The following is an 11,602-nucleotide window of genomic DNA, read 5'->3' on the forward strand; positions in this document are numbered from 1 at the left end:
ATGAAAGATTCTTGTTTTCAGCTCAGTATTACTAGGGGGTAGCCAACTCCAGTATCTGCAAGGATCAAGCAGGTAAGTTACTGTGTGAAGCCCTCAGTGGAGGTGCTGGAACATCACAGTGGAGGTGTTGGAACATGGCTGGCCCAGCTGAAAAAGCAAACAACAGAAAAATCAGGACCCACTAAAAGCATGAGTGCTTTATACTTACTACCTCATTTTGGGGCCATCACAAGTCTAGGAAATAGGAATATTCTTATTTTCTGGTTAAGGAAATGGAGGTTTGGAAGGGCTGCTTATTCAACTCAAAGGAGAGATAGTGGGAGGTTCATAGGGGGCCTGGGTGACTCTAGGGTCCCCTCTAAGAAAGCCCCCAAAGCCATTCTTTCCAATGTACTTCTGATAACCAGATCAGCCCTTGATGGGGTCTGTCTATGGATCTGTTGACTGATGAGCAAGGGGCCACCACCCACACTCAGAATGGCAGGAAGTTGCCTTCTAGGGGCATCTTACCTCATCTTGTTGACTTTCCCTGCAGGCCCTGCCCTGGCCACGAGCAGCTGGAGCACATCTGTTTGACCCAGAAGCCAACGCCTTGTGACCCTCTCTCTGGACGGCCTGCTCAGAGCACGCACACAGGTACGGGCCAAGCCGTGGGCTTGGGGTAAAGGAAACCTTACACGTGACTCTTGCTTTCAGTCTTTTGCCACTACTTCATTTTGCTTCCCCAATAATGTTCACAATCTTTTTGCTTTTCCATTAATCTCAAAACTACTTGCGTAGAAGGTGAAAGATTTATTCGATCTGAAGAGAAACCAGAGTATTCTGTCATACAGAGTGAAGTAAGTCAGAAAGAGAAAAACAAATACCGTATGCTAACACATATATATGGAATCTAAAAAAAAAAAAAGGCCCTGAAGAACATAGGGGCAGGACAGGAATAAAGACGCAGACCTAGAGAATGGACTTGATGACACGGGGAGGGGAAGGGTAAGCTGGGACGAAGTGAGAGAGTGGCATGAACATATATACACTACCAAATGTAAAATAGATAGCTAGTGGGAAGCAGCCGCATAGCACAGGGAGATCAGCTCGGTGCTTTGTGACCACCTAGAGGGGTGGGATAGGGAGGGTAGGAGGGAGGGAGACACAAGAGGGAGGAGATATGGGGATACATGTATATGTATAGCTGATTCACTTCGTTATAAAGCAGAAACTAACACACCATTGTAAAGCAATTATACTCCAGTAAAGATGTTAAAAAATAACCAAAACTACTTATGGTTGGGAAAAGCCCATGATGTCCACCTTTGGCTTGGGCTGAGCATATAGATTCTAAATGTGTTAGCACTGGTGAAGATTCCCAGCGCTCGAGTCCAGCGTGAGGAATACCTGCTGTGGAGGGGCGTGGCTGGAAACACGTATCATTCATTTTCTTTACAACTCTTCATATGGGCCCAGAATATCATCTCCCACTACTCACCAGAAAACATATACAGGGCAGGCGGCACTCCCCTCTGTCATATATCCTCCAGGCAGGTCCCCAGTGGGACATAAAGACAATGAGATTCCTGAGCTAGAGAAGATATTTCTATTTGATGAGCATTAAGCCTGGGATTGGATCTGGAATACCACCAGGTGGCTCTTTACCGTGAACTGTGTGCAGGTCCCACCATGCCCCTTGGGGGAGGGAGCGATGTGGAAAACGCTGGAGGGTGGGTCACTCTTTGGGGATTTTTCCACGTGCTCTGTGGTCAGCACTGGATTGCCCGTCAGGGCTCTGCCTTGGGTCCCCTCCAAGACCCAAGCTGGGGGAAACCTGCGCTGGGCTGCAGGGCCCTATCACCCCCTACTGTTAGGGGCCTAAGAGGGGAAGGCTTTGCCGTCTCATCTCTGTGCTCCAACTTTAGTTTCAGTTTTCACTGCCAGCAAGGTCATCTCTGCTCAGATTCTGTCTCGTCCCAAGACCAATGCAGAAAAATGAATAGCTGTAGTAAGTCATGCAGAGCAAGCACCGTGGCCCACCTACCTTTGCCTCTGCCCTTGATGAGCCAACACTGACCTGGTGAGGCTAATCAGAAGTATGTGTTCACAGATGAACTTTTCTACAAAATAGAAACAGACTCACAGACGTAGAGAACAGACTTGTGGTTGCCAAGGGGGAGGGGGCTGGGGGAAGGATGGATTGGGAGTTTGGGATTAGCAGATGCAAACTATTATATATAGGATGGATAAACAGCAAGGTCCTATTGTATAGCACAGGGAACTATATTCAATATCCTGTGATAAACCATAATGGAAAAGAATATGAAAAGAATGTATATATATGTATACCTGAACCACTTTGCTGTATAGCAGAAATTAACACAACATTGTAGATCAACTGTACTTCAGTAAAATAAATTTTAAATTAAATTTAATTTAAATTTTAATTTAAAAAATTTAAATTTTTAAAATTTTATTTAAAAAAAATGTATGTGTTCAGCCATCCATGCCCAGCCTTGTGCGTGTGTGTGAAATAGTGTTCACACCTTTTGTATTAGGTCTCTGATAATTTGGGGGAAAAGCACAATGTGGGGCTTTGTTTCCACTTCCAGGGCCACAAAATAAGAGGAGAAGGAGCTTTACAGCCGAACCAGATCGAGAAATTGTGCGCGTGGCACTGAGCCGGGATCCACGCCGTGGTTTTGGTAAGAGGGCTCCTGGCAGGGGGGACCCAGTCTTTCCCTCTGGGCAGAGGGGAGGGGTGTGCTATCTTCCCTTTAGACTTTTCTACTCCCTTTTCCTGCCTGTCCTCTCCCCATTTGCCTTTTTCAGTGATCACTTCTTTTTCTTCCCTTTAAATGTCCCTAACCAGCAATGGGATGTTGGGGTCAAAGTTTCCTTTTAGGCCTGATCAGGTTTTGGGGTGCAGATCTTGAAAATCTAAGTATAAGATAGAAAAAGGCTTTTCCGTCTAATACCACCTAATAACCTTTCTGTAGCATATTTAGATTCTTAGGGATGGGGAAGAGTAGTCAATCTTTTTCACCTCTTACTATTTACCACATTCGAAGACCCTTAAGAAGAGAAGGGTTACTTGATTAAAAATCATCTTTTTTTCCCGATCTGATTATGTATTGGAACAATAATACATAATGTTCCTAGCTGTAGTTGTGCTTATGAATGTGGAACAATCCACTTTCCTCCATCTGTCATGGCAGAGTAGAAAGAGCTGTTGGAGAATCAGAGGACCTAGGTACAAATATCAGCATTGCTACTTAGTAGCTGTGTGATCTCAAGCAAATAACCTAACCTCTCTGAGCTGCAAAATCATTAAGTATCATCTTCTTTCATATAATTGGATTATAGGTTTTGTCATTAATGAGGGAGAAGATGTAGGCAAAGTTGATCCTGGCATCTTTATATCTTCTATTATACCTGGGGGACCAGCTGAAAAAGCTAAAAAGATCAAACCAGGTATGTCATTTTTGATTGCCAGAGATGCTGCTTTAAGGAACTGCTCTTTCTCATTTCCTTGATGGGATTATTGAGATGTCTTATTTTTCCAGGAGGGCAGATACTAGCCTTGAATCACATCAGTCTGGAGGGCTTCACATTCGACATGGCTGTTAGAATGATTCAGAATTCTCCTGACAACATAGAATTAATCATTTCTCAGTCAAAAGGTATGTCTTAACCCGCTTTCAGAAGCTGGAGAGCCTCCTTTATTTTCAGGAGTACATTTTTACAAACACAGAGTACTGGGGCTTTAAGTCCGTGTAGGTCTCTTGTATTACCTCTCTCGTGATAGTGGCTTTGGCACAAATCAATAAACTCTGCAATTTCAGGGGCAGAATGCGCTCTACCATTGCTTGTCCTGCTGAATGGGAGAAGCCTACTCTAATTCTTTATTAGATGCAGCTATTGTGTGTTTTTCTGCCACTCTTCTCGCATGACAGGAAGGATGTTCTTTCGATCAGCCAAGGCCTTATTGAAAGTGGCTACTGCAGTAATTCTACATATTTGGGGCTTAGTCGTGGAATCCGGTGGGAAGGAGACAGGGGGCTGTTCTTGAAGCTGAAGCGCATAACAAGCATTCTGTTCTAATTTGGTTAAGACTCAGCATGTTAGAGATCAACCAAAAGAGTAAAGTTGTTTTTTTTTTTAAGATGATTTTATTCGTCCTTTAGATAGCTATCCAACAATTGCCTGTACTGAAGAATAAGATGACTCTGTTTATCTGGGTCAGGTTTGGGGTGGTAATGGGGGGATGTTAATATCCCTCTCCCTCCCAGTTACCTGGGCTCACCACAGCTTTTTGGTTGGGTGATCCTGCCATTTTCCAGAAGACTGCCTACAAAGCCAGGCCCACACTCTAGGAGCTTTGTACAGTCTCCTCTCATGTACAGAAATACTTCATGTCACACCAGCCAGCATTTTCTGGGTCCTAAATGCAGTCACCCCGTTGGCCTTGGCCTCTGAAAACCACATGCCCTCTCTCACTCTTGCACAGGTACACACCATCACCAGGTGGCTTTCCAGGTGCTGCATCTGCCCTTCGTCCAGAAGCTGTGGGGGGATGGGGGCTGGCAAAGCTGGGGCCTTAGCCATGCGCCTTTCATCCTGTGCTTGGACCTGACCCAGGGGCTAGCCCGGCCCTTCCACAGCACCTGCCCCAGAGCACTGCTCTGTTGGATTTCCTACACTGTCACTGTTCTTCCCACAATGTTTTAGCTGTCCTTGTATTTCCCTCCATACTTTGCACAGGAAAGGACAGAGGGGAGCGATCAAACCATCCTATTTTTAAAATCAGGAAACATAATGCAGCTGAGCTGGGGTCCATTCAGTGTCAAGGATGGCCTGCTGGGGTGGGGATGTCCAAAACTGGCACCCAAAGTCTGCGAGGCTCCAACCTCGCTTTAGAGTTTCAGATGATGGAGTACCCACAGTGCCTGTGAATTACGTGTCCTCTCATCCTGGAGCCCCAGTCACGTGTTCGTAACTCTGCCTGGTCACAGTTGGGGTTCCTCGAAACAGCTGCCACCTTTGTTGGAGGAAGATGCTTCCACGGTGACTCTGGCTGGTCACTGTGGGCAGAGGCTTGACCGCCGTGAGTTTCTATCTGGTTGGGCTGCTGTTGGGACATGTGCTCTAGACTGGAGATCAAAGACAAGACAGAGAGCCTTCCCATCAGGAGCAGACATCACCCTCCACTACAGATTGAGTTTTAATTACCTGCAGAAGTTCTAGCTTGTATTTCCGTTAGGCAGGACGTACGTTGCACAGCTTGACATTTTAATCCAGTCATAAGTCTTGTCCTTGTCTCTTGTGGAGGGTGTGGAAGAAAATAAACACATGCTTACAACATTGCTAGAAGGACAATGACAGTAGAATAGCTAGTGAGAAGCAGCCGCATAGCACAGGGAGATCAGCTCGGTGCTTTGTGACCACCTAGAGGGGTGGGATAGGGAAGGTGGGAGGGAGACGCGAGAGGGAGGAGATATGGGGATATATGTATACGTATAGCTGATTCACTTTGTTATACAGCAGAAACTAACACACCATTGTAAAGCAATTATGCTCCAATAAAGATGTTAAAAAAAAAGGAATTGCCAGGAATAAGGCATTACTGAACGGTGGCCCACCACTCTCTACCTTTAGGCTTGAACTACTTCTAATCTGATTCATTAAATTAAGTTTATCCACTGTGTGAGTTGGGCATTTTCCTGAGTACTAATGAGTCTGTATCAAAAGTTGTAAACTTACTTGTGTGTCTACATATCCAGATGTAAAGAAGATCTGTGTTCCTTCCTCCCATATACATTTGTTGAATAGCTGATATTAACATATGCATGGTAAATACACGTATTGAGGCTCTTAGTACTATGTACTAAGCTGTAATCTCTTTCTCTCTCTCTCTACATGTATAAACATCTCTGTATATTTAATTTCTAAGCCTCACCAACCCTATGAGGTAGTTGAGATTATCTCTATTTTAGATATGAGGAAATTGAGGTCCAAAAATGTGAATTACCTTGCCCAGGGTTTTACCTAGTGATTCCTGATCTCATGTTCTTTCCTCTGCTCTGTGCCAGCTCAAGGGTCAGCCATGGGGTAAATGGGAATCAGTGGCCCAGTCTTCACCCAAAGGGAGTCCACCATCTGGTTAGTACCAAGTTCCCCCCAAAGAACCAGACACGGTGAACTTTGGATCACAGGGTGATTACAGGTGTGCTCAGCAGGGACTCTGGAAGAGGCTGGCTTTAAGAGCAACGTGATGGTTGTGGGGTTTTGGGCAAGATTTAATCCTTTTGACTCTGCTTCCTTGTGTTTGAACTGGGATCATACCTTCCTGGTGGGTATGTTGAAAACATGGAAAGATACGTATATGTATATGTGTGTATATATATATATATACACACATAAATATGTGTGTGTGTGTGTGTGTGTGTGTGTGTGGTGCCCATATGTGGCCAGAGCTTAAAAAGGGGGAACTGCCATTATAACCATCCGTTGCTCCTGTGTTTTCATAATTGGGTCACACAAGCTCTATTTAAGTTTCAAGAACACATCCAGAATCGTCCCTTCCTCTATTCTAAAAGCATCATCTCTCATGGGTGCTAAACTCACATGGCTCCCAGCAGCTATAAAAGGTCTCTCTGTCATTGGAGGAAAATGCTGTGCCCCACATAGAAATGCCACTGAGACGCCAGCCTTTCCAAGCTGTTGATTTCTTCTTGGCTTGTTTTTATAGGTGTTTGTGGAAATACCTCAAGCGAGGAGAAGAATAGCACGGCCAACTCTGGGGTCTTCTCTACAGACAGCCTGAGCAACGGGCACCTGGGAAGTTTTTCATCACACACACAAGACCAGGAAAGAAATATTGAAGAACTGGAAATGGCTCGGACTCAGAGTTTAATGCCCAGGCTGAGACCTCAGCTGTCTGCTCCACCATTAAAGGTAATCATTCCCTTGCTTCACTTTCTAGAATCTGGAGGAAAGAGAACAGGCTGTGGAGCCCAACAGCCTTGGCTCCAAAGTCCCTCTTTGTTCTCTATTTGCCATGTCAGGAAATAAATACTTACAGTGCATGGTTGTTGAGAAGAATATAAAGGGGAAAAGGCAAAGCTTCTAGTGCAGTGCCAGGGCTCAGTGTTTGAGGTTTCAGTGTCCTCGGTCACTAATTTTAACTGTGACGGGTAATAACTGGCTTCTGCCGAGGGCCACGCACGGACAATCAGACATCTTGTATTCTTGGTCTCCAGTTAGTCCTCAAGCTGCAACTCATTGCCTTCGCTCTTGACAACACACCAAGGAGGAGGAAGACAAAGGCCAGCTTTGGCATGCAGAGAACTGTCTGCTTTAGTCCCAGGGCCGCCAGACTCCAGCTGTGTTTCCTTAGACACTGGATGGAAAGGTCTCCTTTTGCCCCTCCAGACCTCTGTCCGTTTTTCTCTGGGCCCCGTGGAGCTGACATTCACAGACTGTGTCAGCCCTCTGTCTTCTGGTTGGCTCTGCCCAGAAGCCCTGTGTCTAGGAAAAGAGAGTTGTTTTCCTTTATCTCACACTGCTACCCCACTCACAACACTCTGACACCAGTTGGGTGGGTTTTCCACATCAAGCAATTCCGACACTAACAGACTGGAATTAGCACCAGATCCCACAGGTGAAGGACCCATCCCTCAAGACAGCCTCCACTCCAGATGACAATGAAGCTGTCGGTCCCCAGGTTACCCACACTTCTGTCTGACTTGGCTGCAAATTGGAGGTCCCCATGGCCCCCTCCTTGGGTTTGTTAATTTCCTAGAGCAGCTCACAGGATCCAGGAAAACAGTTTCCTTGCTATTGCTGATTTACTATAAAGGATGTTTTAAAGGTACAAGGGAGGAGACAGATGAAGAGATGCATAGGATGAGGTCTAGAAGGGTCCTGAGAGCAGCGTCGTCTGCCCCTGTGGAGTTAGGGTGTGCCGTACTCTCTGCATAGATGTGTTTATGAACCTGGAAACTACGAATCCCATACTTTTGAAATTTTTATGGCAGCTTCAGCGCGCAGGCATGGTGGATCATTCGCTCAATCTCTAGCCCCTTTTGCCTTCCCAGAGGATGGGGGGTTGAGTGGAGTGGAAAGTTTCAAGCTTCTAATCATGGCTTGGTTTTCTGGTGACCAGCCCCCATCCTGAAGCTATGCAGGAACCAGAGTTCCCTCTTTAGAACAAAAGGCATTCTTATAACCCAGAAAATTTCAAGGGATTTGAGAGCTCTGTGTCAGGAACTGAGGTCAAAGACCAAATATTAGAACAAAAGATGCTCCTAGTCTCCTATCACTTAGGAATTTTTTTTTTAAATTTAGACATCCCTGTATTTTATTTTTTTATCACTTATTGTGATATAATTAACATATATGTGTGTGTCTATACATATGTACATATGTATAGACACACACACACATATATAGCAAAATGATTACCACAACAAGGTTAGTTAGCAGGTCCATCCCCTCACAGAGTTAAAATTGTGTGTGTGTGTGTGTGTGTGTGTGGAGAGCGTTTTGGATATACTCTCTTAGCAACTTGCAAATATACAATACAGTATTTCTAACTACTATAGTAACCATGCAGTACGTTACATATCCAGAAATTATTTACCTTATAACTGGAAATTTGTACCCTCTGACACTTTCACCCATACTCTCCACTGCCCTCCCCTCACCCTCACCCTGGCAACTACCAATCCACGACTCTGCTTCTGAGTTTGTTTTTTTAGATTCCACATACATCACTTAGGAAAGTACAAGGGTTGAAGGAGCTCTGTGCCAGGAGTGGGGGGCAGAGACCACGATATAGGTTTTCTCTTATTTCACAGTCTAGTGGGAGCCTGCAGCTGGGGGATGAGTGAGTACTGGCTTGTCACCCTGCCTGTGCTCAGGTTGGCTGTGACCCTCTGCTGAAGAACACAGCTCCTGTTAGGAGCTCTTTGCCCTCGAGCTCTTTACCACTCGCTCAGTTCCATCAGCCATCCCCCCTCTCGCTCCTCAGGCTCAGGGAAGTTAAGAGCATCCGCTGTTTCTAGCCCCGAGGTGCTTAGCTCTCCTCATCGGTTTCTTTAACTGCTTGCCCACACCTTTGAAAGCAGGCCTTGTGTCAGCTCTCCTCCATCACCCAGGATGGGGATGTACACCTTCTCTTGGTGCTCAATTAATCTCGTAGCATGACTGGACGGATGAATCAACATGACATGCATGTCACAGCACCAAGCAAAATGCCTGGCATGAGGTAGAAAATACTCTCTTCTGTTCTTCTCTCAAGCATTCAACCATTGTAAAGTAGAGACCCAGTATAGCTACTCTTGCTAGAGATGATTGAAGGTCCTCCTGAGGTTTTCTTCTGCTCCAGAAGCTGCTGTGTATCTGGTATCCAGCATGCCTTCACTTGACTGGTGTCATGTGTGAAGCTACCAGGGAGTGTCTAGATGACTTCAGTTCTCATAACGATATTTGCATCATGAGTAGAAACAGGGGGAATCTACTGAGACCCTGTTATGTGCTGGGCATCATTCATACTCACTGTTAGAAGGTGATCTCTCATTGCAGTTCTGTGGATTGGGGAAAAAGTCTGGAGAGACCAAGAGACAGGTGCAAAGTCATACAGGGAGGAACTGATTAATCGGAGAGTGAATCCCCTGTTGGCCCAGCCCTGAAACTTATGGGTTTTTTTTTTTGATGTGCAATGCTGCTGGCTCCTGAGAGCAGGTGAGAGCTAAGAGGTGTCATCTGCTTAGGCAGGGCCAGCGCCTTCACTTCTTCTTTCTTTTTGTTTGTTCATTCGTGGCAGGGTACTTGTTCTTCGTGTCCTCTATCACCTTCAGAAAACAATGCCAGTGAAATCTACTTCGTGGAGCTGGTTAAAGAAGATGGGACACTTGGATTCAGCGTGACTGTAAGAATTCTTAGGAGAGCTTAGAAAGTAAACAGTTGAAAGATGTTCATCTGGAGTCTTGGTGGGCATTGCACTCATGTGCCAACCTCTGATAACCCACTGATCACTGGGTACAAGCAACACGTCAGAGTGATGAACCAAGAAAGTCAGTGGGGGCCTCAGTGAGGGATGGGAGTTCAAAGTGAAACTGGGAGACCAATGGCAAACTTGGGAAGAGCAGACACTCCAAGCAGTGTGGGTGGAATTATGGTTATGCTGGACAATAAGGAGAGGGTAGCATTGTGGAGCTTCAGGGACACAAGCCAAAGGTGAATGGGGTGGTCCCTGGTCGTCAGGTTGGTAAGACCTCCATTCAGGACAGACACTTTGCATTTGGTTTCTGAGCTCCATCTGGCAGACCCGGGAGCGGGGAGGATAAAAATTGTACAAGAATGATATTATATAATCCCACTGATGTAAAAATTTTTATGTATGTGTGTATACATACGTGGAAAAATTAGAAGATAAAGTTAGATCTTTAGTGACCTGTAAGGATGTTCATAATCTATTGTTAAGTTAAAAAAAAAAGTTGCAAAATACTGTGTGGTTGAATTCTGCTTTTGTATCCACAAACCAACACACAAGGATACAGAATATGCCAGGCACCAGCCTTTGGGCCTATCACTGTATCCACTTTTGCTGGTTACTGCTTATGGAGAGACGATGTGGTACATTGACGTGACTCATTTCTGAGCACCTGCCATTGGCCAGTGCTGGGCTGGATATGACACAGCTCCCTCACACGGCTCATATCGTTATACTTCTTATGAGCATCTAACCTTCTGCTCAGTGGATAATAAAGCCTAAACAAACAAGTGAATATATAAGATGGTGTCACATGGAGATGAGGTGATGGGATAGAGCGGAAGGCAGATGGGAGCTCTCTGAGTCAGGGAGGTGGGGGAGGCCCCTTCAGGAGGGGGCAGATGGGTGGTGAGTTTTTCATTGTGTTTTCCAGGGTGGCATTAACACAAGTGTGCTCTGTGGAGGTATCTACGTGAAATCCATCATTCCCGGAGGGCCAGCAGCCAAGGAAGGGCGGATCCTGCAGGGTGAGGATGGAGTCACGCTGGGCTCTGCGTTCTGTGGTGGGATGAGCCCCGGCCTGGGGGGTGCAGCCGTCAAGCCTTGCCCCACTCTCACTCTGATGCCTTGTGCAAATGATTGCCTCTCCAGGTCATGGTTTCCTTACCTGGAAAAGGAGATGATTTAACCTGACCCACCTACCTGATATGTTAACATGGGGCCCAAATGCTTGGGAAACATAAGGTGATTTAAAAATATGAAATTTTAAATAAACTTGTTGCTGTTTGGCTTTCATGGGAGAAGCCATGCTCCCCATGGAGGACAGAGCAGGTACTGGTGACCTCCACTTAAGTATCCGGGGAGGACACCAGCAAGCCTCCTTTCTGCCCTTCCTCACATCCACTGCTCTGAAGGAAGGGGGGGTGGATTTTTACTGTTCTCCAAAATGGCTAGAATTGGGCTAAAAAGGGCACCTACGATCTTACCTATCTCCATTTTCCCTAGAATTCCAGGGTCCCTGGCATCAACCAGGTCTCCCTGAGGTTTTTTGAAATAAAAAACATCCTGGAGATATAAATATCACCCCTAAGAGACTTGAAAAAACTTTCAAAAATGGTTTCC

The sequence above is a fragment of the Leucopleurus acutus genome (assembly GCF_964270905.1).
Source record: "Leucopleurus acutus genome assembly, chromosome: 14".
Lineage (NCBI taxonomy): Eukaryota > Metazoa > Chordata > Mammalia > Artiodactyla > Delphinidae > Leucopleurus > Leucopleurus acutus.